Source organism: Orcinus orca, chromosome 11 (assembly GCF_937001465.1).
Source record: "Orcinus orca chromosome 11, mOrcOrc1.1, whole genome shotgun sequence".
Lineage (NCBI taxonomy): Eukaryota > Metazoa > Chordata > Mammalia > Artiodactyla > Delphinidae > Orcinus > Orcinus orca.
Genome location: NC_064569.1, coordinates 10595359 through 10619343, shown reverse-complemented (window position 1 = coordinate 10619343; position 23985 = coordinate 10595359). Strand labels below are relative to the sequence as shown.

Below are 23985 nucleotides of genomic sequence, written 5' to 3'. Positions count from 1 at the left end.
GGTTTGGTTTTTACTTAGTTCAAGGTTTAGGGACAGCATAACCAGATTGTCTGGGCAATAACCTTTGGAAAAAGCTATTCCAGAACTCACTTTATTCTTTTAATTCCCATCTCTTTCAAAAAGCCCTGTCACTGCTTGACACCCTGTGTGTGTCTGTGTGGTGTGTTAGGAATGATTCAGATGTGTGCATAAATGATGCAGCGGCAGTGCTATGAACGAACGCATTAGGCATTTCTAGATATTGTGGCCATACCTTCTGTGCTCTCTGAGCCCAAAGCCATATAAGGAATGTGTGCTCAGTACTTTGGTGGAGTGTTTCATTCTTGAGTGTCAAGAGATTCTCCTTCCTGTCTAAGGAACTCTTTATGGGTGAGAAGCAGCTCAAGGTAGACAGTTACCCTGGAATGGGTCTGGACTTAAAAATGGCATATGGTCCATGGTGTGGCTTCAGAGGTTCTGAGAAGACCTTTCCTTTTCATTCCCCACCCCACTCCAACTACTGGCTTCCCACACAGAATTATTCCTTTAGCCCCGAGCTGCTCATCTGTCATTTAAATGAAAGTCATCCCCGGAAGGGTGCCGTTTTCAGCCATATTAGAAGCTTAGACGTTGAAACACCTAGCTTACGTTAGGGTTCTCATTTCTTTTCCTGGAAATAAAGTAACGGTACAGGAGAAGAGGGAGAGCGCAAAGAATGCTAAGGGTGACAGAGTAGGGAGGAAAGACACAGGTTCTAGAGTGTAAAGACGTTCAAAACATCTCATCCTTCTCCTGCTTTTATTAAGGCTCGTGTGACACAGGACTAGGACTCCCAGCTGGGAATTATTTTCAATAAGCAGCCACATGAGTGTGTAGTTTATGAATTTCTAACATCTGTACCTTGTAGGACGGGTTAAGGGCTTTGACTCCTTCTGTAGAAAATGGAACACTGATGTTTCTCCTCTGGTACAAGTTACTGAGTAGACAACTGGAAAGATCAAATTATGATAATAAAAAGTTACTGTCATTGTCTGTCCTCTGTCCCAGTTCAATCAGTCTTCCAGTGTAGCTGGGTCGTTCTATGTTCTCCACCTCCCCACCTCCATAGGGGGTCTCGGGTGATCCCAACACACACTAACGGAAGCTACTGGACTACCAGGTACCACTTAACTGGTGGGCAGTTCTTTTTTAGACCTACCAGGTATTTGGGACAACACTAAAATGTAGATTCGGCAGTCTGAGAACTTCTAATCATAGTTTAGTTCTAGGATTCCATTCTAGTTTGGATCTAGGATTCCATTCTAGTTTGGGGGTTCCAGTACCGTATAAAATCCCAAGGTATCTTCATATATCCCCCCTCCATGCCGTTCCAACCACACAGACTCAATCACCACGCAGGGCTGCTGTGGGTCCTCTGACTTAAAGCATAGAAACCTATCTATTCTCACGGCAAAGAATGCCCCCAAAAACCTCAAGTGAAAATCAGTGCTCTTTCCGTGTCTTGGAGAGATTAATTAAGTTTGGGGCTTCTAATTTACAATGCCGAAGCAAGGAAAAAGGAGAGAGAGTGACGGGTTCGGATAGCAGTACTGGGAATAAGTGGGCAGAGTTAGAAATCATCCAGGTTTCTCTGCCAGTGTGTCCATTTGCATCCATCTCCGAGCCCATCGCAGTGAGTTTCTGGCTCTGTTCTGTGCTTTACAGCAGAATTGCTGGTGTGACTCTGAGGGTGAGGACTCCTAATGAGAACTAAGGGTGGAAAACAGAGCGGATGAGTAGAATTCCCCATAGCCTCGGGACTCTTGTGTGTAGAATTCGTGTTTTGGCAAAGGTGAGAGAAATGGAACTCACTGCAAGGATTAAGGGTACAATGAAAAAACACAACACTAAGCCCATTATAAAACTGTTATTTTAAAGGTTTGGTCTCCTCAGTTTAAACCTGAACTCTCTTTTTCGTAATTAACTTAGCGTTGTGATTTAGGGGTAGAGCTGATTCCAGTAATATGCAGGAGAAAAAAATAAAAGCTCTAGTTAAATGTGTTAGTTCAATTAAACCAATGTCTACTGAACACATATCATGCCCCTGGGCTAGTGCTGTGAAGAAGATAAAAGAATTTAAAATGGAGTATATTATACTCACATATAATATGCGAATGCAAAAGCATACAATATTTAAATGTCTGTATTATGTATGTATAAATAGGTGTGCATAAATGGGTAGATTTATACATGCAGGTTTAATTTTTTCTGGCTCCAGGGTGTGAGTCAAAGATATTATGCATTATATTATTTTAAAAACACTACAGAGATTCACCTTTCCCCGTCGTGGCCTCCCTGAATCCTTCTTTTGGAATTATTCCGCCTCCCAGTGAAATTCCCTCTCTGACCACGACCTGGCGTTTTCTATATCCTGTCTGCCTTCCTTCAGGGTCCCTCTGTTGTTCTGGTCCATAAACCCCTGTGATTTCATTTACTTCCCTCCTTGGTCTCACCCTGTGATCACCCGTATCAACAATACCCTCACCAGCAATCTCTTCTTCCTCTCGCCTTCTCACCCCACCTACCTTGCTTTTCTAACTCTGTCTCCCATTCTCCCAACATCCACTCTATCGCCAAGAACAGAAGGTCAAAACCTATGCCAAAGAGCACAGATTGGATCCATTTAATCTCACCTAAACCCTACCCAGCTCAGATATCTTTTTTATTCTCCAGTGTTGACTCCCTGTCACATTCTCCAAGGGTTTGTTCATTTGTTTTTTATTTTCATTTTCATCTCGTCTCTTTCCTACTGAATTACTAAGAAAAGACACCTGATTTTGCAAATTCTCACATGACCTCTCCTCTCTACCTTTAAATTTCTCCCATCCTTCACTTATCTTCGCCATCCTCCCTCCCAACTCGGTGACCCTCTTCCCCGTACTCTGATACCCGCCCCCCAACCTCTTCTATGGCGCTCCAGCCAGTAGCACTTCATTCTGTTGCATCTTTAATCCCTTCCACACATCTGCCTACAACCATCACTAAAAACAGTCCTCAGCCCTCCACTATCTCCAAAAACAAGTCCTACAACAGTCCCTAAATCCCAATCTTCTCTCAGTCCAGTTAGACCCTTGAATTCCTGTCCTATCTCCATTTCTTTTCTTCACTTCCAAATTTCTCAAAAGGGTCGCCTTTCTTTCTTCATTTCCTCAGTTAATGCGCATGACTTACCCTTTAAATTGGGCTACATCCTGCCACTCTACTGAAACTGCTCAGTGGCAGCATTCCAATGAACTCCTTGTTACAAGATCCAGTAATCTTTTTTTTTTTTTTTTTAAATTCTGCTCTTCGGCACCATGAATACTACCCTAGGTCCACTGCTGGGTAGCAGCACGTTCCGGTTTTGATCCCAGCCCTCTGGTCCTCTCTCGCTGTTCCCTCACTGGTTCCTGCTGTCCATCCTGCCCCCTCAGCATCGACTTGCCATGATGTTCTGAGCTTGACGCTCTTCTCCTTTCCTCTGTGCTTCTGTGGCAATATTTCCATTTTCCACAACTTCAACGACTCGCTGGATGAGGATGAATTCCAAATCTTCACTCCTATAGACCCAACTTTTCGCTTCACCTTAATGCATATATTTCCAGCCACTTCCTGGACAACTAACTTCATGTTGAGTCAAATATCCAATGGAAACCAACATAATCACCAAGTCCCCCCTGTGATTAATGGTACCACGATTCTTTCTGTCACCAAACTAAAGACTTTCAGCCACTTTTGCCTCCTTCATTTCCCTCATCCTGCACATCTAATCCTCTGGAAAGCCGTTAACTCATACCTTGAAAGTTTCCAAGTCTTCTCATTCAGGCCCTTCCCTCTAGTCTGGATTATTTGTGTCCTTTAGCCCTGTTCCAACATTTTATATTTGAATCTACTCTCATCAGTATCACTTGCTCAGTACAAATTAAATCATGTCATTTTCCAACTCAGAACAAAACAAACGACCCTTTGATGGGCTGTATTTGCCACAATCCACCAGCAAGAATAACTTCCTGTTGTTTGCCTGCGGCCCAGACAACAGGGGAATCACATTTTTGTCCCTTTCCTTTCCTGTACTAACTTGTTCTCCCACTTTTGTCTTTCCTTAAACTGCGCCCTTTGCCCCAAATTCTCGCCTCCCGATCTCTCATCTCATTCCCTTCTTGCCTAATATCCATCTTCCTCAATATAAGTCTTCAAAGACCAGAACATCTGGTCCATCATGTCCACTGTCTTCATCTGCCATCCCCCACCCCCCCAAAAAACCCCATATATATGCCTTTTGTGAACGCTCATAACACTTTAGTTTAATCTGTCTGGTGGCAGCTATCGTGGACCATCTTATTTATGGTTATTTAGCTATACATCCATCTCCCCTGCTAGATTATAAACTCCTTGTGGTCAGGGTTCATGCATTTATTCATCTTTTTATCTCCTGTAGCACCTACCAGTGCATCTTGTTTATGGAAGGTACTGACAAATATTTGATGTTATTATAAATTGTAATTGAAAAGGAGTCACTTTATTTTGCCCACAGGATACTTGAATCTGCAGTAAAACCTAAGGATGAATCCCTTCCCATTTCTCTCTGTACATCTGCACCCACCAACAGTCACTGCAACACAGGACATGTGTACATTCTCATGTAAATTATTATTTCAGATGGGAATTTGGATTTTTCTGAGTTTCGCTTTGTCCTTCAAAGTTATGCTGTGACTGTCTTATGGTTAGTGGAGGGTCCTTGGCATGCAATAGGTATACATATTGTCAGTCACAGAGGGAGGGACCATGGGGGATCTTGATCAAATGTTAGGTACCAGGAGCTTTTCAGATGCTTTCAGTGGAGGCTGTCTCCAGACACTGCACTGTCCAGACTGAGTCTCTAACAGCCTGACCTATGCTGGGATTCATCTGGCTTTGATGTAACCTCTAGCCTTTTTTTAAGCACTTGCAATACCAGAAAGAACTTGTCACAGTTCCGGCTCATTAATCACACAGTCTTATGGACCCCAGACAGTGGTCCACTAGGACCAATGTATCAATGCTGCACGCCTGGTATTTTCCACCTCTGTATCTATGCTAGATCAGACTTGGGGGAACTGTTTGTGCAGCTCACGACCTGTGTCTTGATGATATTTATTTCCTGGACTCTGTGTGATTCTCACCGTTTCTGAGGCTTGGACTACAGGACAACTTCTCCCAAAGAGTAGACAAGAGTTGACGTAATCACGCACTTTATTTCTGATCTTTGTATCACAAACGAAAGTAGCTTAGGATTTGAATGAGCTGACTTAGAGAGAATTCTAGTTTCTAAAGGACTCCTTTCTCTCTAAATGTGAAGGGATTCATAGCATTGGAAGAGACAACATCACCTCTGACCTTATGGCCCTCCTGTCACTTTAGTCTCTGAGCCCCGTTCAGCCTTCCCTCACCTCCTTGGTGGTCTACTGGGCAATCTGTCCTATTCCTATTCCGGTCAGCGTCCGTTGCTGATGTCCCCGTAAACAAACTCTTAGAGCTGGTTCTGTCCTTTCACTTCCGCTGCTCTGGGAACCGATCATGTTCCCTTCTCCTGGCCAGCCTTCTCGGTAACTTTCATTTTGTCATAGAACGTGAATTATTCTCCCGTGGGAGGCATCTTCTGCCACTGTGTGCTAATTTAAAGCATCCTATAGAGAACCAAACTCAAATAAGTTACAGGAAGTGGCAAGTCTCTTCTTCAAAAAAGTGAACAAAGTCCATTCTTCATTGAGACAGGAGCGGGTAGAGGAATTATTATGGGCGAGATGGGGCAAACTGTGACAACTTGGGAAGCACCCTAATGAAAATTAAAATGTAAGTCTGGGGGAGAATTGTTCTTCTCAAAAATCCCATTAAATCTAGATAGCCCTGCACCAAGGAATAGGCATAGTTAATGTTTTAGAGCAAAATCCAGCTCATTATGTTAGGACACTTTTTTTTTTTTTAACCAGTGAAACAAATAGTCTGATAATAGCTGGTGGAAGGGTGTAGAGATGCCATCCTCGTGAAGAGGTACATTCCTGAATCTCTCTTGGACGAGTGGAATGAAGAAATGTCCAGGGAACTCAGAATATATCCAGAAGGAAGCTTTACCCGTGAGGTGTTCATGTTAACTTTTGGCCTATAAATACTTACAAAAGCAGAGGAAGGGTAGCATAGGAGGAAGGGAGAGTACAGGGGGTCTAGAGGAGAGCACCCCTTCATGTCACAAAGCCAGGAGCTGCACCTGCGTCTCCCTGGTTACTGGTGTTGATGGTAGCTTTGGGAAAGGGCAGGACCCAAAGCTGATGCCCTTTCAGGTGTCTGTCCCTTTAGTCCTTTGCAGGGTGTGAACATTCACTCAAACTTGGAGCTCGTTTTCTGGGCATAATTGGACTGAAGAGAGAATTACACTTCTCATTTTCCATTTCCACTTGTAACCTGAGTTGCAGCAGGTTCAAAAGCACTTTCTGAGGGCCACCTTCCTGCCCTCGTGTGGACTGGGAGTTGTTTGATGCAATGCCGGAAATACCAGGGCAGGTAACAGCTGTCCAGGGCAGCGCCAGGAAAGCCAGAGCCACATCGCGGCTGCCTTCAGCGGTGACTGTGCCCGCCCCAGGGTGAGGGAGGAGCCTGGATGCCACCATACCTGTGACTTCCCGAGTGTCCTCAGGGAGTCCGGCCACAGGTCAGCCCTGAGCCCATCCTCAGGCTGTGCCCTTCAGACCACAGCACCCCGAGAGCCCCTGGTCGTCACCTGGGCAGAGAGGGAGTGACAGGAAGTCTAAGCCCCCGGGCTGTGGCTCCAGCTCCCTCCTTGTATCAAGAGGCGCGTAGTCTCAGAGCTCTGCCAGGAGCGAAGCCTCAGGGGAAGCGGCCCCAGGAATGGGAGTTTGCTGGGCTGCCGGCTGCTCTTAGATAAGGATGTTACCTGTTTCCAGAGGGGACATTTTTTTTTTTTTGAAAAACAAAAACATGCCTGCCTGAAACCTCAGTCTTATACGGAACAGTCTTTGTAGTTACCGCCCAATGTCATTGTCACACTTTGTCATTGATCATTTTCTTTTGAAATCAAGGGCTATTTTAATGTTCCCTTTGGCTGTGACGTAGGACCATCTGAAAATCAGAGACTAGGCCATGATGCTGCCTCTGCCTGAGATGTGCTCTTAATGCTTCCACAGATTCACTCGAACAGCATGACTACACCTAATTTGGCCTCTTTGTCATGCTTGTTCCCCTGCCCAACACACATCTCACACACACACACACACACACACACACACACACACATACACACACACACTCACTCACTCACTCCTAACAACTAGATCCCACAGTGCCACTGTCAGTCATATTACGGAGGAGCAGGGCTGCATTCTCGGTAGATGAAAGTGTTCATTTGGAACCGGATGGACATAATTACAGTTTCTCGAGCCAGTGTTTTCGCTTTGCCCTTCCTAGCCTGTGGATCGCTGACACCTCAAGGTCTGACGGAACATCCAGGCTTTATATGAAGGGAGCATTTCTTTGTAATGGAACAACCACGTGGTTGTCCTACTGCCTGTCCCTACTGAGCCCTGTGGAATCCATGTGGTCCTCTGATGTCCCATTAGTGGATCAGTGCTAAGAGGATGGAGATGTAGAAGCCAGGCTCTCCAAGGACAGACAGGCTTGCTGCTCAGATAACTACGTCTCCATGGGTACCCACATCTCCTCTTGACAACACCATGAGCGGGCGTGGAGAGGTCTGTCCTCAGTGGGACGGAAATGGCAAACATACCTTGGGAGATTCAATCATTTTTCTTCTCCCAGGGTCAAGAGCGGAGAAGATAGCAAGACTTCACGTCAGCAGGAAGCAAAGAGGCTAGAGAGGCATCCAGACAGAACTCTTACTAAGACGTAAAATAGCAAAAATACCCTTTCTTTCATGCGAACGCAACTGGAAGACAACCAGGGCACTTACAGCCGTGTTTTCCCTCTTTCACTCATCATCTTACATTCTCATTCTCAGGTGAAGGGTCTCAAGGTGTTCTGTGTTCTAAGTCAGCTCCGAGCAGCTCACCCTCCAAACACCCGCACCCACGCACACACACGTTGTTAGAATGAGAAGTTGAGAGAGCACAGAGCTTGCACGTGTGCGTGGTATTTAACGTTTTCAAACCAGAGCCCAACCCGCCTCGTACAGTCAGCCCCGCTGCATTTTAACGATGGAGAATATATCCTGCTGCACATAACTGTGTACTTAGGATCCCAGAAAAGAGAACAACCTTGTTACTGTGACTCCTCCTGCGACTCCTGGGCACTTTCAGTGATCAGGGCAAGTACGTTGGTTGTGTCTCGGTAGCAGGCACGAGAAATGGGGGTACATAGACATTTGAGGAGTCATTCTTGAGCATTCGTAGCTTAACTCCCATGTCAAATGGTCCTGAGCTACGGCAGTTTCTCAGCCTGACTCTTCTACCCGTGCTTGGAGAAGGATAGAGTTTTCCAGGGTCACCAGCATCCCACTTAGACCTCCGCCACAACCATCCCTGTGAATGGCTTCCTTTGGCATGGAAATACGGTCGTCTTTTAATTTTAAAGATGAAAATGTTGAAGCATGGCAAAATTTGCTGAGCAGTCAGAACTGAGGTTGTACAGGAGATTCTTGGCGGAACCAAAACTTGTCTGAATTTCCAACTCTCGGCCTAGCTCAGAAAACAGTGCTGCCTGAATTGTCCACCCCCGCTGTGTTCAGCATCTAATGGATAAAAGTCAGGAAAGCCAGGCAGCTAGTTTATGGTTTACCCAAATCTTTCCCATGAGAACCTGTCTTCTTCACAAAGCCATACACACACACACACACACACACACACACACACACACACACACACAGAGTCCACATTAGTCTACAGAGACCAGTCAAAGGGGTAAGAACAAAAAACTTAAAAACGAGAAAGGAATAGAAGAGTTTCTATAATGAAGAAGAGTTGAAGGCTAAATAACAAAAACGGTTTTGAATTTTGTGGGGCGACACATTGTGAATAATTTTTTATCATTAAAACATTTGTATGTAGCATGTAACCCACTCAAATAAAAAGCTCAAGGAAAACTGAGACAGAGGATCTCTTCCAGAGTGTTCCATGGGGAAGGGAGACTTCAAGAATCTGTGCGAGAAAGTCATGGTACTCTGAAGGTATCAGTGGTTTTAATCAGCTCACAGTGAAGAGGGCAACCTCAAGACAGAGCCTTTTAGTTTCTTCTGGGTAACTTAGTCAAGTTCAAACACAGCAAGTTTGATGCCAGTTTTAAGGCATGAGTTAGTTCTGGAAGCCTACATAGAAATATAAGGAAGTTCACGCATGCAAGGAATTCCAGGAGGAAGCGATTATCCCCCGTAATAATTATTGCTGCCTAAAGCCCAGAGGCGGGGCAGCATGGACGTTGCAAAGACTAATAAAGGTCTCCTGAGAATTCTTACGAAACCTTCATTTCACCCCAAGATTATAGCGGTAAAATCATTACGCACCCAAGGGCCAGGGAATCCTGCCACCATCTTCTTTTGCAATCCACCTGTTCACTGATGAATGATTTAAGATCAGGAAGTAATCATCAATCTTTCCAAAGAGGATAGTCTTTAGTTTCTGCCACAGAACAGATTTTGGTTCATGTACAGAGCACACTGCTTACCAAGAGCAGTGAAAGAGTTCTAAGTGTCCTAGTTCAATGTAGAAAAATTTTTTTTCATTTCATTGGTCCCTCCTGCCCCAGGGGAAAGATAGGAGAAGAAATAGGAAGTTGGAAAAGTAATAGCTGCTTGGGGCAGTGGAGGGTGGTGGTCTTCTGTATCATCGATCGCACAGTGTGGTCATTCCCAGAGCCAGGCTCAGGACCCTCGCTCGGGAGAGAATAGGGGCAGAGGAAGGAGGTGAGTTTTATTCTCACGTACGGGGCTGCTGTAGCAGAAGGTACTCCCTGAGCTCAAAGGTTAGAATCAAGCCAATGACAAATGACAAATGTCCATTCCTTTCTGTTCCCCATAGGCCACCTGAAATCATGATGGTGTTACAGGAAGCTAAGAGAGAGGGGCGGGGGCTGTCCCATCTTCAGTCCATGGGAACTTCATCCTTCACAGGAGGGTCACTACAGATGCTTGGTCCTGATGCTCCTTCATGAGGAGTAACAGGGCCCACAGCTGATGAGCATTCGGAACATCTTAGTGCCTGGGATGGCCATTCCGTGCTCTACTGCAGCTCTATTCACTGAAGCGGGGAGGGGAATAAAAGGATTCATGGGGACCCTAAGGGCAAGAAATAACAGAGAATTATTTAATCAAAACTACAGAGCTTTTGCGCTTAGTATTAAAGATTATGGTAGAAATGAAAAAGCCAACCCTTCAGTACAGCTGCCAAAAAGAGAGCTCATAGAGAAAGATAGGAAGCATTACAAGGGCAAAGTTTTCCAAAGAAAATCCATGCGTGCACGAGACTGGAGTTCTAAGCCGAGAGCACAAGCAAGATGCGGGTAGCTTCCCATTGGGAGTAGATTTTATTGGGCCTGGGTGCTAGGTGTCCCGTGGAAAAGCAGCGGAGGGGAGAGTCCATTTCAGAGTCGAGGGCTCTGCTGGGCAGCAGCCTCCACAATGAGTTTAAACTCCTTCTCTCGGAGGCCGGGGGCAGGATGTAATTTCCTCTGGTAGCACGGTTTTGATTTCTTCTCAAGCCAGGCTTGTCCATCTGGTCTTGGGCACCTGGGCAGCTCATACTTTTCCTTGGCCTCTTGCTTTCTGTAGCTAACATGAAAGAATTACCCACGTGGTAATTCAGGTAAGTGGGTAAAGTCCAGTGAGTGGAAAGATGAATGAGACCAAGAACAAAACTGTGATCTTCTGGGGCTGTCATCATCACTTTTTGGTTTCCTTTGTTTCGTTTTCATTTTCTTTGCCACATTGTGGGGAAATCTACTTGGTCATCGCCCATCAAACATCCTACAGGCAGAGTTTGGTATGGAAATTCACACAGAACGAACAGAATCAGCATATTTCCTCTAATCCCATCGTTTTGGGGAGCTTGTTCTCTCTTCCAGAGCCGTCTCTTCTTGGGGGCACTTGTTCTCGCTCCTTGCCCAGCAGCCATGATTCCAGAACTAATTTCAGTGGTCGGTGCTGAACGAGAAGAATGATGGCTAGGATAGGAAATAGACCAAAATACCTATGCTTTTAGCTGTGGTGAGGTGGCTTTTATCATGGAACCTTCCAGGTTTCTTACGTGGAAACTCTTCCTCACCTCTCAGCCTTCTTGGTGGCTCTCCTGGTTCCTCTTCATGGATTTGGTTCCCCCCCGCCCCCCGCCTCAAGGAGGGATGTAGTCCTTAAGCCGTGTTGTTATCTAAACTCTTAGATCGTTAAAAGAAACCATTGGTAATTTCTCATGGGTTTTTTTGTTTGTTTGTTAACTTGGGAAGATGGAGAAGTTTTAAAAGGAGAATGAGAAGCAAACAAGAAGGGCCTACTACCAGATGTTTCAACTCAAGGTCGAATGCTGGGAAAGTGTGTGCCTGTTCCGGTGATAACCTGTGGTTCACCTAGTGGAGAGGGGGTGTGTTCTTGAATATCAGGCGACCTCCTTGAGAGTGTGCACCGGGGCTTTGGTTGAGGTGCCTGTTGTGTGCACAGAGGCATTCTGTGGCTGTCATCATCTTCTCTCTTTTTTAGTGTCTCAAAGCACAAGCCCTGTGAGACGGGGGATGCTTGCGTTCCAGTCTGAAGGTGCTGGGGATATGACACTCTCCTCAGCTCTCCTTGGCCTGGCGGCCACAGACTTTCTAAATATCTCACCCAATGAGCTGTTGTACGTTATTTTATTAATCGTTAACATTGTCCCTCTATTGGGATGAGAGAGAGAAGGTGAACTAGGAAACAGACATGGTGACAAGGGGACAAAAACCTTTCTTCTGAAAATTGCTCTTTACTGAGCTGAGAAAAATTCAAAAGCAAGGAAAGGAGAAATCAGGGTAGAACGGTTTGGGGGTGAGGAGGCAGTGACACCGACACCCAGATGCTCTGGTTTATTCCATAAGAGATTTGCGCAGCAGGGGAAGCTGGGCAGGTATTGATTGTTCAGGAAAAACGGTGACACTGACTTGAGAAAGGGGCGTAGGCTCGCTTCCAGGTAGACCTTGGTAAGCACTGCACCTTAACTCTTCCAAAATGTGTCCACAGATCTTTAGGGCAGCTCCTCTCCAACGATTTCCATTCTCCAGTCAAAAGTGTTCTGAGTAGAAGAACTGTAGCCCCATTATGACTACATTTACTTAAATTGGGAAGGCAGAGGGTGCTGTGGAAAAAAGTACATCAGGGAAATAGAATTTAGCTGGGGCTTTTCTCAACTTTGGATCACAAAGTTGTCACCTCTGAGAGAGAAAATCTTTTAAATAAAATTATATCTGCCCGTCCCCCGAGAACACACCAGGTTTCTAATCTGGTTACTCTTTACTTCGGGAAGGAAATTGGTAGATTTGATTACAAATAGACATTTTTTACAGATTGATTTAATCCCGAGTCTTACACATATTAACATGGAATTAACTGACTCAGACATGATCTTTTAAGCTATAATATTATTGAAAGGCAGTAGATCATATGTTGTAAGCAAACCAGAAAGGCTGAAAAATGTTAAATATCCTTCCAAATATTGAGTCTCTATACATTCTGCTGGACCCACAAGGGATTTAAGAGTTAGGCAACAGCAAGAGAGCCTTTGAGACTCAAGGAAATTGTTTTCTTAATTATTAAAAAACATAATGAACCCAAGGGCAATTCTTAAATCAGAAAGGAAAGCTCTACTCTTGTCATTTACAGATCTGTTAAAGTTTAGAATAGACAACCAGATTTTTGTTTTTGACTGAAACTCTTCTTTGGGGGAGACTTGGCCTGCAGTGTAGGAGCGTGTTTTGGAGTGATTGTTTATTCGTGCACTGATATTTATTGAATGGAACCCCCAGGCCAGGGATACAAAAGAGGAGAATGCGATGTCCACGCCCTTGTGAAGCTTACATATTGATGAGAGGAAATCGGCAAAAAATCAATAAATATATTTCATGTGAGACACTTCAAAGTGCAGTGGAGAAAAATGAGGCAGATTGAGGGGGGTAGTGGTGATGCGGTGGACATGGGCCTGCTACTTTTTATAGGGTGGACAGGAAAAGTTTCTATGAAAAGGTGACAGTTGAGCAAAGGCGTAAAAGGAAACAAGGGAGTGAGACTAGGAGTTGTCTTTGTGAAGGGTTTTTCAGATGAAGAGAAAGCAATCACAAAGGCCCTGAGGTCAAATTACATGTTGGACATACTTGAGGAAGAGCCAGGAGGCCAATGAGTGAGGAGGTGAGTGTGGCAGATGAGGTCAGAGAGATGGCATTGGCCCACGGGCCTTATAGGCCATTGTAAGGCCTTTTTACCAAGAGCAAGATGAGAAATCACTAGAAGGGTCTGAGTAGAGAGCGATAGGAACCGATTTCCATTTCAAAAGCAGCACTGTGACCACTGTGTTGGGAATACACTGTGAGAGGGTAGGCAAGGGAAGGAGCCTCAAGACTACTTGGGAGCCTGTGGCCTCCGTCCAGGTAAGAGATGTAGTGGCTTGGGCCACGGTGTCCGTGAAGGTGGTGAGAAGTGGCTGGATTCCAGAAATACTCTGAAGGGTTTGCTGAGGAATTAGATATTGAATGAGAGAAAAGAAAGAATCAAGAATGATCCTGGAACTTTTGGCCTCGGCTACTCTAAGTTTGGAGTCACCATTAATAAGATGGGAATCCTGGAGGTGAAGGAGACTGGGAAAGCTATCCTTCCAGTAAGGCTAAAACGTCCATCAGACGTCCAAGTGGAAATGCTGATTAGACTGTTGGCTATATGAACCTGGAGTGTAGGCAAGAGGTAGAGCCTGAAGATATAAATTTGGAATTCAGAGACATTTGGTTGGTATCTGAAACCATGAGACTAGATCTAGGAGCGAGTACAGACGGAAGAGTCCCTCGGCCTGAACCCTGGGTGGGTGGGGGGGTTGTTCAAAGCCCCAGGAGATGGGGAGAAACTAGCACTGAGGAGTGGCCAGGAGTGGCCTGCATGGCAACAGGGAGGTCGTCCTTTTCATGACCTGGAAAACAGCTGATTCAGTGAACTGGGTAGGGGGGGGCAATAGCATGGTCAGGGTGGGTTCAAGAAAGAGTTGGAGAAGAGGAAGTGGAAACAATATGAAAAGGCACTCTTTTGCAGTAAAGGGAACATAGAATAATAGTCGATGGTAAAGGATGTGAGGTCCAAGGAGGTTATTTTTTAAAAGATGGAAGAAATAACATTCTGTTCATGCTGACCAGAAAGATCCAGTAAAGAGGGGAAATTGCTGATCCTTGAGGAGAGGGGATGATTGCTGGAGTGATGTCTTCGACGAAGTGAGAGGGAACGGGATCCAGGGCACAAGTGGAGGGACTGGCGTTAGGATCCTAACCAGGTTGTTATGGTAACAGGGAGAGAGTGGGGCACAGGTGCAAGGGGATTGGTAGATGTGATGCTGGGAATATGTCTTTTCTGACTGATAATTTTGTACTGAATTACAAAGGGAGTTCATCAGCCAATAGTGAGTGTTGGGGAATGGGTATTGGAGGTTTGGGAGGAAAAGAAGGCCTGAATCACTCGTATTTCCATACAGCAGAAGAGTGAGGAGGGAAAGTGACTGTAAGAGGCGTCCTAGGTGGCACGAAGGACTTACTTGAGATGCTTCCAGTCGTGAGTTTAAAAGTAACTTAAGAATCTTCTTCGGCTGCATTCAGCTGCTCGGCTAGAGTGGAGAGTCAGATTTAAACAGAGCTGGGGGTTAGCCAGGTAAATGCAATGAGGGCAGCACGAGAAACACACAAGGGCAACTGCAAAGCGGTGATTATGGTTGGCCCTGGAATCTAAGCTGGGTGAGGGGAAAAGTGAGGCTTTTTTAGGGAATCAGGAATAATGAAGTGTGGTAGGGGGAGGGGATCGAGATGCAGACTGGGGTGCCTGAATTACTGAGTCAGTCGCCAGAAAGAGTGATCTGGGAAGTAGGAGCTGGGTCAGAGAGTGTGATGCTTGAGGCTTCGATTACACAGAGGTTGGAGTTACTGGTCTGGGGTCTGGGGTGGGGTGGGACTGCCGTTAGGTGGAGCAAAAGGTTATGGAAGGAGCGGAGGCCAAGGCACTGAGTGCAACTCTGGTGCCTCTTCTTCAGTCCTGATGTTTGGGGTTCTTTGATGTTCACTAGAAACTCCATTGCCATCTGCGGTAAGCCACAGCCTGTTTTTATAGGTGTCAGCGAATGTGATCGTGGCTTGAGGCCGCACTTTGACTCTCTCCCTGGAAAGAAGACATTTTCCCAGTAAATCTCGTCCTTTCTATTTTCAAGGCCCCCATCGAAGTCAGTTTCCTTGGGGGAATCATAACTCTTTGTTCACCTTTCTCCTCATTTACCGTGTAAACAAAATCAAAGTAAAAGGATTGGAAAGCAGCTTTGCTTCTGCCCGGTTCTGCTCTATGAAAGTTTTCTCTGACTGATCGTTTTCATTTAGTATTTTCCTTTGCGACAGAGAGGAACGTAAGGAAATGATCGGTAGTCTTTAAAAGCTCTGGATGAGAGGTTTGGAAGAGCAGGAGAGGGTTAGGAAGAAAAGGACTTTGAGTGGGGCTGCATGAAAAAGGGACAAGTGAGGGCTTTTAGGGAGGGCTGAAAAAACTCAGAAATTCGACCAAGGGAGGCAGGGGGAAGAATCCACTTGCGTCGGCATTTAGAGATTTAGCAAGAGCAACCTAGAGTCTGCCCCCAGGAATAGTCCACATGCTTCTGACACAGATGGCGTGCTCATTCTATTTTATATCCTGTGCCCTTAAAAAAAAAAAAAAAAAACTCTCATAATTTGAAGAGAGATAGAAGCTGTTCAACCATTTCTGGTGCACTAGTTCTCCAAGCTGCTGCAGAATCTTGAACAAGGCATGCATTTCATCACACCACGGCTGCCACTGGTTCAGTTTCTCTGTCCCCCAGTAAAGGGACCCCCGAGCTTAGTCACATCCTGCCTGGCATTTTCCCCAGAAGACTCTCTTGTGTTCACCCTGGCTTGTCTAATGCCACGTCCTGAGTTCTTGTATTGGAGGGACATCGTGACCAACCCAAGGGGATATACTGGGCTTTCTGCGCCGAAGACTAAGGGACTAAGGAAGGAAGAAGGAAGCAAGGGAGGCAAGCCAGGGATGGGTTTGTCATGCCCTCTGTTTGCTTTCTGAAGCCTGGGAACGAAACCTTTCAAAGGTGAGCAGGAAACAACATGGCTTCCATTGCCTCAGGTTTTTCCCTAGTTCAGGTTGCATCCCACACCTGGTTAAGTGGGTGTACCTGTTTGTTAAGGGAATTTGTAGGAGGGGGGCAGGGGGCAAATCTCCATAGGAGCTTTGTTACCCAATGAGCATCCCAGCATTAATATTTCAGTGTAGCTGGAAACGTTTGAAGGCCCTAGACGGCATGTTACAGTGGAGATCAGAAAAGGGACAAGATAGGGCAATGCGCTCTCGTCCCGAAGGGCCAATCTCTTTCGTCCACTTGACAGAAGCCAGAGCTCCAGCACTGTCATCATTACACTGTGCCGCAATGACTGGCACATGCGTGTGTGTGCCTGTGAGTGTGTGCGTGCACGCATACGTGTGTGAGCGTGAGGGGGTGATGGTGGAAACCACACAATACGAATCCACCACAGGGTTGGGTTGCAAACCCAGAGCCGCACCCCTCCCGAGGCACCATGGCACAGAGGACACGTTTCTAGCTTTCCCAGTGTGGTACCCTCCCCAGGGAAAACACAGAGGACTCAGGCTCGCCTTGACTCTGTGAGGCCCAGATCCCATTCCCGTCCCTGGGGCCGGCTCTTCTTCCTCTTGACTCTCAGATCCCCAGTCCATCCACCTCCGAGTTCTTTTTTTGTTTGTTTGTTTTGTTTTTGTTTTCTGTAAATATATATTTCTTATTTTGGACGTGTAGGGATCAACTGAGATTCTGGAGTGGGGGGAGAGGGCGGATGACTGGGTCTTTTTATTTTTTTCCTTTCTCTCTTGGATTTTGGTGTTTGAACTTGAAAAAAAATAATTACAAGTATATATATAAGCAAATGACTTACCTTGAAAAAAAGAAATAAGTTGATTTCATTCTTTTGATTTACCTTGTTTCTCATGGGGGTTGGGGGGGTCTTTTGGGTGGAGGGCTTTTTTGTGAGCTGTATAGATCTCCAGTTTGGACTTGTTCACATGATGCAGGAACAAAAAATAAAATGAATTAAAAAAAGAAGACACAACATAAAAACAAGAAAAACTTTGTGATGTATAAAAGCTGTAAATAGTCGAAGATTCTTTCTCTTTTCTAATGGCAAATTATTTCTGTCACTTTATATTCAAAAAATAAAGAAACCTACCATAAATTATCAGGGTTAAAAAAATCCAGAATCAGAGTGGTTGTGTGTGTTGTGTTTTGTTTTGTTTTGTTTTTTGGTCTTCGTGCTTTCTTTACTGTTTACTATGACTTGGAAAAGCTTGTTATAACAAGGCGCCGTTCGGAAAAAATTCCTTTCCCAATCGGTTTCTAACTGTCAGTGGTAGTCTGGACTGGTGAATCCAGTTAAGTTAGGAGGCCGTTTCTGCCAGCTGATGCTGAAGATGTTGGTAATACTGAAAATGATGTTGGTAAGGGGTTGAGAGGAGACTAAATAATTATGATCTTAAAGCAACTTTTTCGTTTCCATAAGATTCTTTCTTACTACATGATACCTGTCATCTACTTTTCTTTTCAGCATGGAAAATTTTAAACATATTCAAAAGTAAACAGAATGGTATGATGAACCTCCGTGTATCCATCATCCAGCTTCAATAATTATCAACTTATGCCAGTCTGGTTTCAGTCATATCCCTGTCCATTTCCCTCTTCTATATTATTTTGAAGCAAAGTCCATAATGGTATCATTTAATCTGTAAATATCTCACTAACGTATCTCTAATAATTAAGGACTCTATTTTAGAGTAACCACAATACCATCATGACATCCAAATTTCCCAGTATTCCTTGATAACAGATATCTAGTTACTGTTCCAATTTCTTGCCTCAAATATAACACTGTTTTACAGTTGGGTGTTTCTTTTTTTCATCACAAGCCAAATAAAGTCCACACAATTGGTTGCTACTCCTCAGATTTCTTTTGAACCTATAGTTTCACGTCTCAACTTATTTTTTGAAATGTATTTGTTAGAGACGTGGAGTCTTTTATCCTGTAAATGTTCCCACAGTTAGATTTTGCTGGTGGCATCCCCATGGTCACAACTGACATATTCCTCTATCCTCTGTTTTCTTTAAATTGTTAACTGTCTTTCTTACTCTTTAATGCATTTTTCTTCCATTGTGTAGAGTTATCAGGAAAGCAAACTAACCCTCATTTTAACCAATGTGTGGTGCATTGAAAAGAATTAGCTGCTCACATACCTCCAGGTGGCCAACAGTAATGTGGCTCTAGTCACAAGGTGACCGAGCTCCTCTCACAGCCAAGACAAGAAACTGTACTTGGTCTAGCTCTTCAACCTGTCCTTTTTTTTTTTTTTTTTTTTTTTTTGCGGTACGCGGGGCTCTCACTGTCGTGGTCTCTCCCGTTGTGGAGCACAGGCTCCGGACGCACAGGCTCAGCGGCCATGGCTCACGGGCCCAGCCGCTCCGCGGCATGTGGGATCTTCCCGGACGAACCCGCGTCCCCTGCATCGGCAGGCAGACTCTCAACCACTGCGCCACCAGGGAAGCCCCAACCTGTTCTTTTGAGCTATTACATTTGCCTGAAAGGTCTTCTTTTTTCTCCTCTAGCCCCAGTTCTGTCATTGATTTTATATATATGTATGTATATACACACACACACACACACACACACACCACACACACTGGATGATTTCTCTTACTTTAATTTCTAAATTATTCAAGTGAAAGGATATTTCTGATAATAAAAAAAAATAGCATAGATATATTTAGCTTTTCAGATGGAAATCATAAAGCACATTCCAACATCACTTTATTAAGAGCCATGTGCTTCTCCTAGAATCCTAGTGCTAGAAAGTATCATACTATAGAGAGAATAGTTAGTAGAACCCACCTTATGACTCAGGAGTCTCAGAGAGCTAACACAGGTGGCAAAGTCCTGGCGAGAAGCCAGCACTGCTGATCCTCGGTTCTGAGCATCTTCCAGGGTGATGTATTGTTTCTTTGTCTCAGAGGGATTCTCTGTGAGGGTTTCTCCTGTATTTTCCTCTGTACTGAAACAAAAAGGTCTCCTACCTCCCTGATCACTCCTGAAAGTAGATGAGCTCTAACATAAAGCCAGAGTTCTTCCCAGATATAGTTATTCTCTTCACTTCTGGAGGTATTTCACTGAAGCCCAAATTGTTCTTGGGCCATAAACTTGCTTTAAAAAGAATCTGAAAGTTATATAGTAGGTTTGATTTGAAAATATGACATTCATTTAAAAAAAAAGTTGGGGGAGATAAGATTTCCACCCCATTTTAAAGTGGTTTTAAATAATGAAAGCTTAAGAATAGGTATCAGAATTCTGGTGGGAGCCCCAGGTAAGGACATACTTAAAGCTTTGACCATGACCAGAGCACCTTAAAAAACCAAAGACTCGGGCTTCCCTGGTGGTGCAGTGGTTGAGAGTCTGCCTGCCGATGCAGGGGACGCGGGTTCGTGCCCCGATCCGGGAAGATCCCACATGCCGCGGAGTGGCTGGGCCCGTGAGCCATGGCCGCTGAGCCTGCGCGTCCGGAGCCTGTGCTCCGCAACGGGAGAGGCCACAGCAGTGAGAGGCCCGCGTACCTCAAAAAACAAAACAAAACAAAAAAAACCCCCAAAGACTCAACTGACAAGGTCACCCTGTAGGAATTCTCGAGACTGTGGCAGATGTCTGTTCTTCATACCACCTGCCTCACCCACCACCTGGGACCTCCTGAATTAATTATCTCAGAGCACCTGTGTTGTTCTTCACATCTCTGTGCCACCCTGCATTCCACTGTAAGGGAGAATCAACAACAGCACTCTAATGATGGGCTGAAGGGCACCCAGTCATGTCCCCACCAGCCAACTGTCCCAGAAAGATGGGCTTCCCAGACTGACATCCTTTCTCGGCATTTTTCACTCAAACACCTGCCCTGATCATTTGGCTTGAATTCCCTTGTCCTTTCACAAACCCGAAATAATCCTTTTGAAATAAATTATTCTCAGGAAGCAACTTCCTGTAGAATTCTAGAATGATCAAAGAATGGGAAAGACCACCAGAAAGATCGTTCTGATACAGAGTCTGGAAGCCTGTTAAAAACTTATGCCAAAGCTGTCGTTTGTGGTCTTCGACAAATCACTGAACTTCAGCGGACTTCAGTTTTCTTACCTCTAAGCCCAGATAGCCACCTTTCTGCCCTCCTCCAACACAGGTTACCTGGAGCAGTGGTTCTCTATTCCGGTTGCATAGTGGCGTCATCTGGGGTGCTTTTAAAACACCGATGCCTTGGTCTCATCTCCCAAGGATTCTTGTTCAATTATTCTGGGCATATTCAGCCTGGGCATAGGGCATCGTAGAAGCTCTCCAGGTGATTTTAATATGCAGCAGTGTATTGGGGGCAAAGGAGGTCTCCTATTTGCTTCTAATTCAACTCTGTGCTGCAGCTGTTGCCTGTTCCCATTCGCAACCTCACTATGGACCACCACTCATGTCACATGTCATGGATGTCACCCTCTGGAACTCCTAGACCTCTTTTCTCCTCTACTGGAGCTGCAGAATAAACATAGGGAAGGCGCAATTGACTGTTACAATCCAGTTCTTTGATTTTGCCTACCACCACAATCCGTGGCCAGATAGAGATATACTGAGAAGTTACTCTACCTAAAGGAAATTCAACACATACATTTTAAATTCGGGATGCACATTAAATATGACTATGCCCGTGATCACGGGAGGAAAGTCAAAAAGTTAAACCTATTACAAGAGGTTGGTTTATGGATATACTATTATTCCTGGGTTTATTCCGAAATTTGCAATGACCTATGATCCTCTGATGATTGAACACCTCTAGATAGTATCTGCTCTTGAGTTTTGTGCAGCCCCTATCAGTTTCCATTACCTGTCTCATCTTAGCAGGTAATTAAGTCTGCAACACTCTCCTTCCCTGCCACCTGCCCTCAACACACACACATATACAAGTCTAATCTCCTAACTGCTGCAAGGTACTCAACAAAGTTGTAATTACGCCATGAAAATAGCATTCCTTCTTTCGGGGCAAAGCGGTAACAGTGTTTTATTTTTCCTCACATCCTCAGTCTGTGTACCGAGGTGCCACCAATGACTAATAAAATGACCCACTACACGACCGTCTACAACATTTAAGTACACATACCCACAAAAGCTTTAAATGTCAAGTTTTTTTTTTTCTCTCTCTTTTGCTTCTTTTTGAGATTAAAGTTAATGTTTGGATAGATCCTTCTTTTATTCCCAGTGCACATGGCAGTGTGGGTTTTATCTTATCCAAGAAACCTCCCAGACATCAGAGGAGAGGATATTTTTTTCCTTTTAGTTATACCTAAAAGAAACTGTCATTTAATGTGCTCCTATTATATTCCAGGCCCTTTATTCATCATCTTATATAATCCTCTTAACTCCCATTTCACAAACATTGTTATTGAGGTTCAGAGAGATTCATCAACTTGCCCAAAGCCACACAGCTGTTGTGGGTAAAGAAGACAATTTAGATGATACAAACAAACTTTCTTAACACTTCACGGAATGGGCAGTCTCTATGCCCAGGGGTCCAGAGAACTGTAAAGTGGGGCGGAAGGCAGGGAGATTTTTATGGGATAAAGAATAGGAAGTAAGTATAGAGCCCAGAGTTGCCTTGGTGTTTGGACATTGGCTGGCTGGCTATGCTATCAAGCAGAGCGTTTACAGGGACACTAACGTTATCTAAGCTCTGGTTTGCTGACATGGCACGCTGGGCAGAAGCAACTCCATCCTGAGCTTAGAAATGTATATCCACACGACCGAGTGAAAGATGAGCAGTTCAAAACCAGCAAAGCTGATCCCAGACTCCCCACTCTCACCGTTAAGTCAAAAAGTCTTACCGATCTATTAAAAGGAGTACACATTACGCTGCAGCCATTCTGGGAACAGAAGCGTACTCCAGATAAACGGAAGGTCATGTTAACCTGTCTAGTAATGGCTTGGTATTCGCTCACCTCTTTCTGATACTCAACAGTTAGTTACTTTTACTCACTTAGGCAGCAATCTTGGCAAATCTTGCCCCTTTGGAGCCATTCTGAGAAAGTCACGCAGAAGTGGTCTTTGCAAGTGAAAATAGCCACTACTTCTATCATTATAAATACCATCTATTGAATACTTACTACTTACCAGCACTGTGCTAAATATTTCACGTGTATCATCTCATTTGCTCTTCCTAATAATGTTGGGACAAATCATATTTTTCTTTCCATCTCTCATTTTACAAAGAAGGAAACAGAAGCTCAGTGAGGTTACCTAATACTCCTGGAATTTCACAGGTGGAACAGATCCATCTAACCCCAGAACCTTTCCACTACAGAGCCTTTGAAGGTTTACAGTGCCCCTAAAACACATTATTTTTGTGGCAGCCTTACTTTTTGCCACTTTCTTCCTGCCAGAGGTTTTCAACTCTGGCCGCATATTAGAGTTACCCCATCAGATTTTGAAAATACAGATGCCAAATACTCAGTATTTTATAAAAGTTCATGGGATGGTGCTAACCTGGAGCCAGGGTTGGGAACAAGTGGTTTCATTTAATGCCAGCAAATAAATCAGGGTCACAAGATGGGGGAGAGGCTGGAAAAAGTTTCTTCAGCCCAGTGAATGCAAAGAGGGTTCATGGCCTCTTTGGTTCAATATATGAAACCCAGAAATACTTTTTACCCCATATGCCCTCGGGGATGTGTCAGTTATTAAGTTTGGCCTCCAAGTTCCACGCACACCCTTCTTTGCTGCTTTGTGATTCTAGAGCTGGTCTCTGCGAGGTTCATTTCTCCTTTGCCAGCCATGCCATGTTAGGCTTTGCCAGTAGAGGGCGCTGGAGGGGCGTGGAGGGTTGGTGAAGGAAGAAGAGTTCTTTTTTTTTTTTTTTTTAAACAAAGTAATACAAATTTATTAATGAAATGTTAGAAAACATACAGATAAGTGAAAACCGAAAGCACCCACAAATTTTTCTCTCCTTCCCATCTATCCCTGTTACAGCCACTTTAAGCTCTTTAATACATAAATATGTATATTTTTTCACAAAATGAGTTTATGCATACCTAGTCACTTATAACTTGCTCCTTTAACATTCGTATTATAATCAGGTTTCACATAATTCTGTATTCTCTAATATGATATCTGTATCTCTGATATCTGTATAATAGCTCACTCTATCGATGTACCATAATTTATTTGACCAATCCCCTATGGTTAGACATCTGGATTCTTTTCAGTCTTTTACTATTATATGCAATCCTGCGATGAACATCTTTATGCATATCTTAGTGATAGCCATGATTATTTTCTCAGGAAAAATGCTTAGACTATGGAATAATAGTCTGAACATTTTTAAAGCTCTCAACATCTGGCTCCAAATTACCCTCCAGGAAGCCTGTAGCGAGGTACACTCCCTGCAGCAGTGTGTATGCAGAACCGATGTGCTTTACTTGAGGGGGGATGGAGGGAGCAGCCTTGTCATTCCAGCTTGATGTGCGCCATTCTTGCTCACCTTCCTTGACACACAGAGCTTCACAGCATGCCAGTCTAATTAATTTAGAGTGGAGAAGTTAGACTACCTGCCCAAGGCCAGAAACTCTAGAACTGAGTCAAGGGTCAAGTTGAAAGGATCAATTCTGACAACACTAAGTCACATGCTTGCTACTTGGTCCACTTTAGCCCTGA

General features: G+C 44.5%; 1 protein-coding gene across 1 annotated transcript in view; it reads left to right on the top strand.

Moving 5' to 3' along the window:
* Positions 1–9089, top strand: part of GRIN2B (glutamate ionotropic receptor NMDA type subunit 2B) — a 189200-nt gene extending 180111 nt beyond the window's left edge. The window contains exon 13 of the mRNA XM_049694425.1: positions 7807–9089. The gene's annotated coding sequence lies outside the window, so the exon portion shown is untranslated. The remainder of the gene's footprint in view (positions 1–7806) is intronic.
* The last annotated feature ends 14896 nt before the right edge of the window (positions 9090–23985 follow it).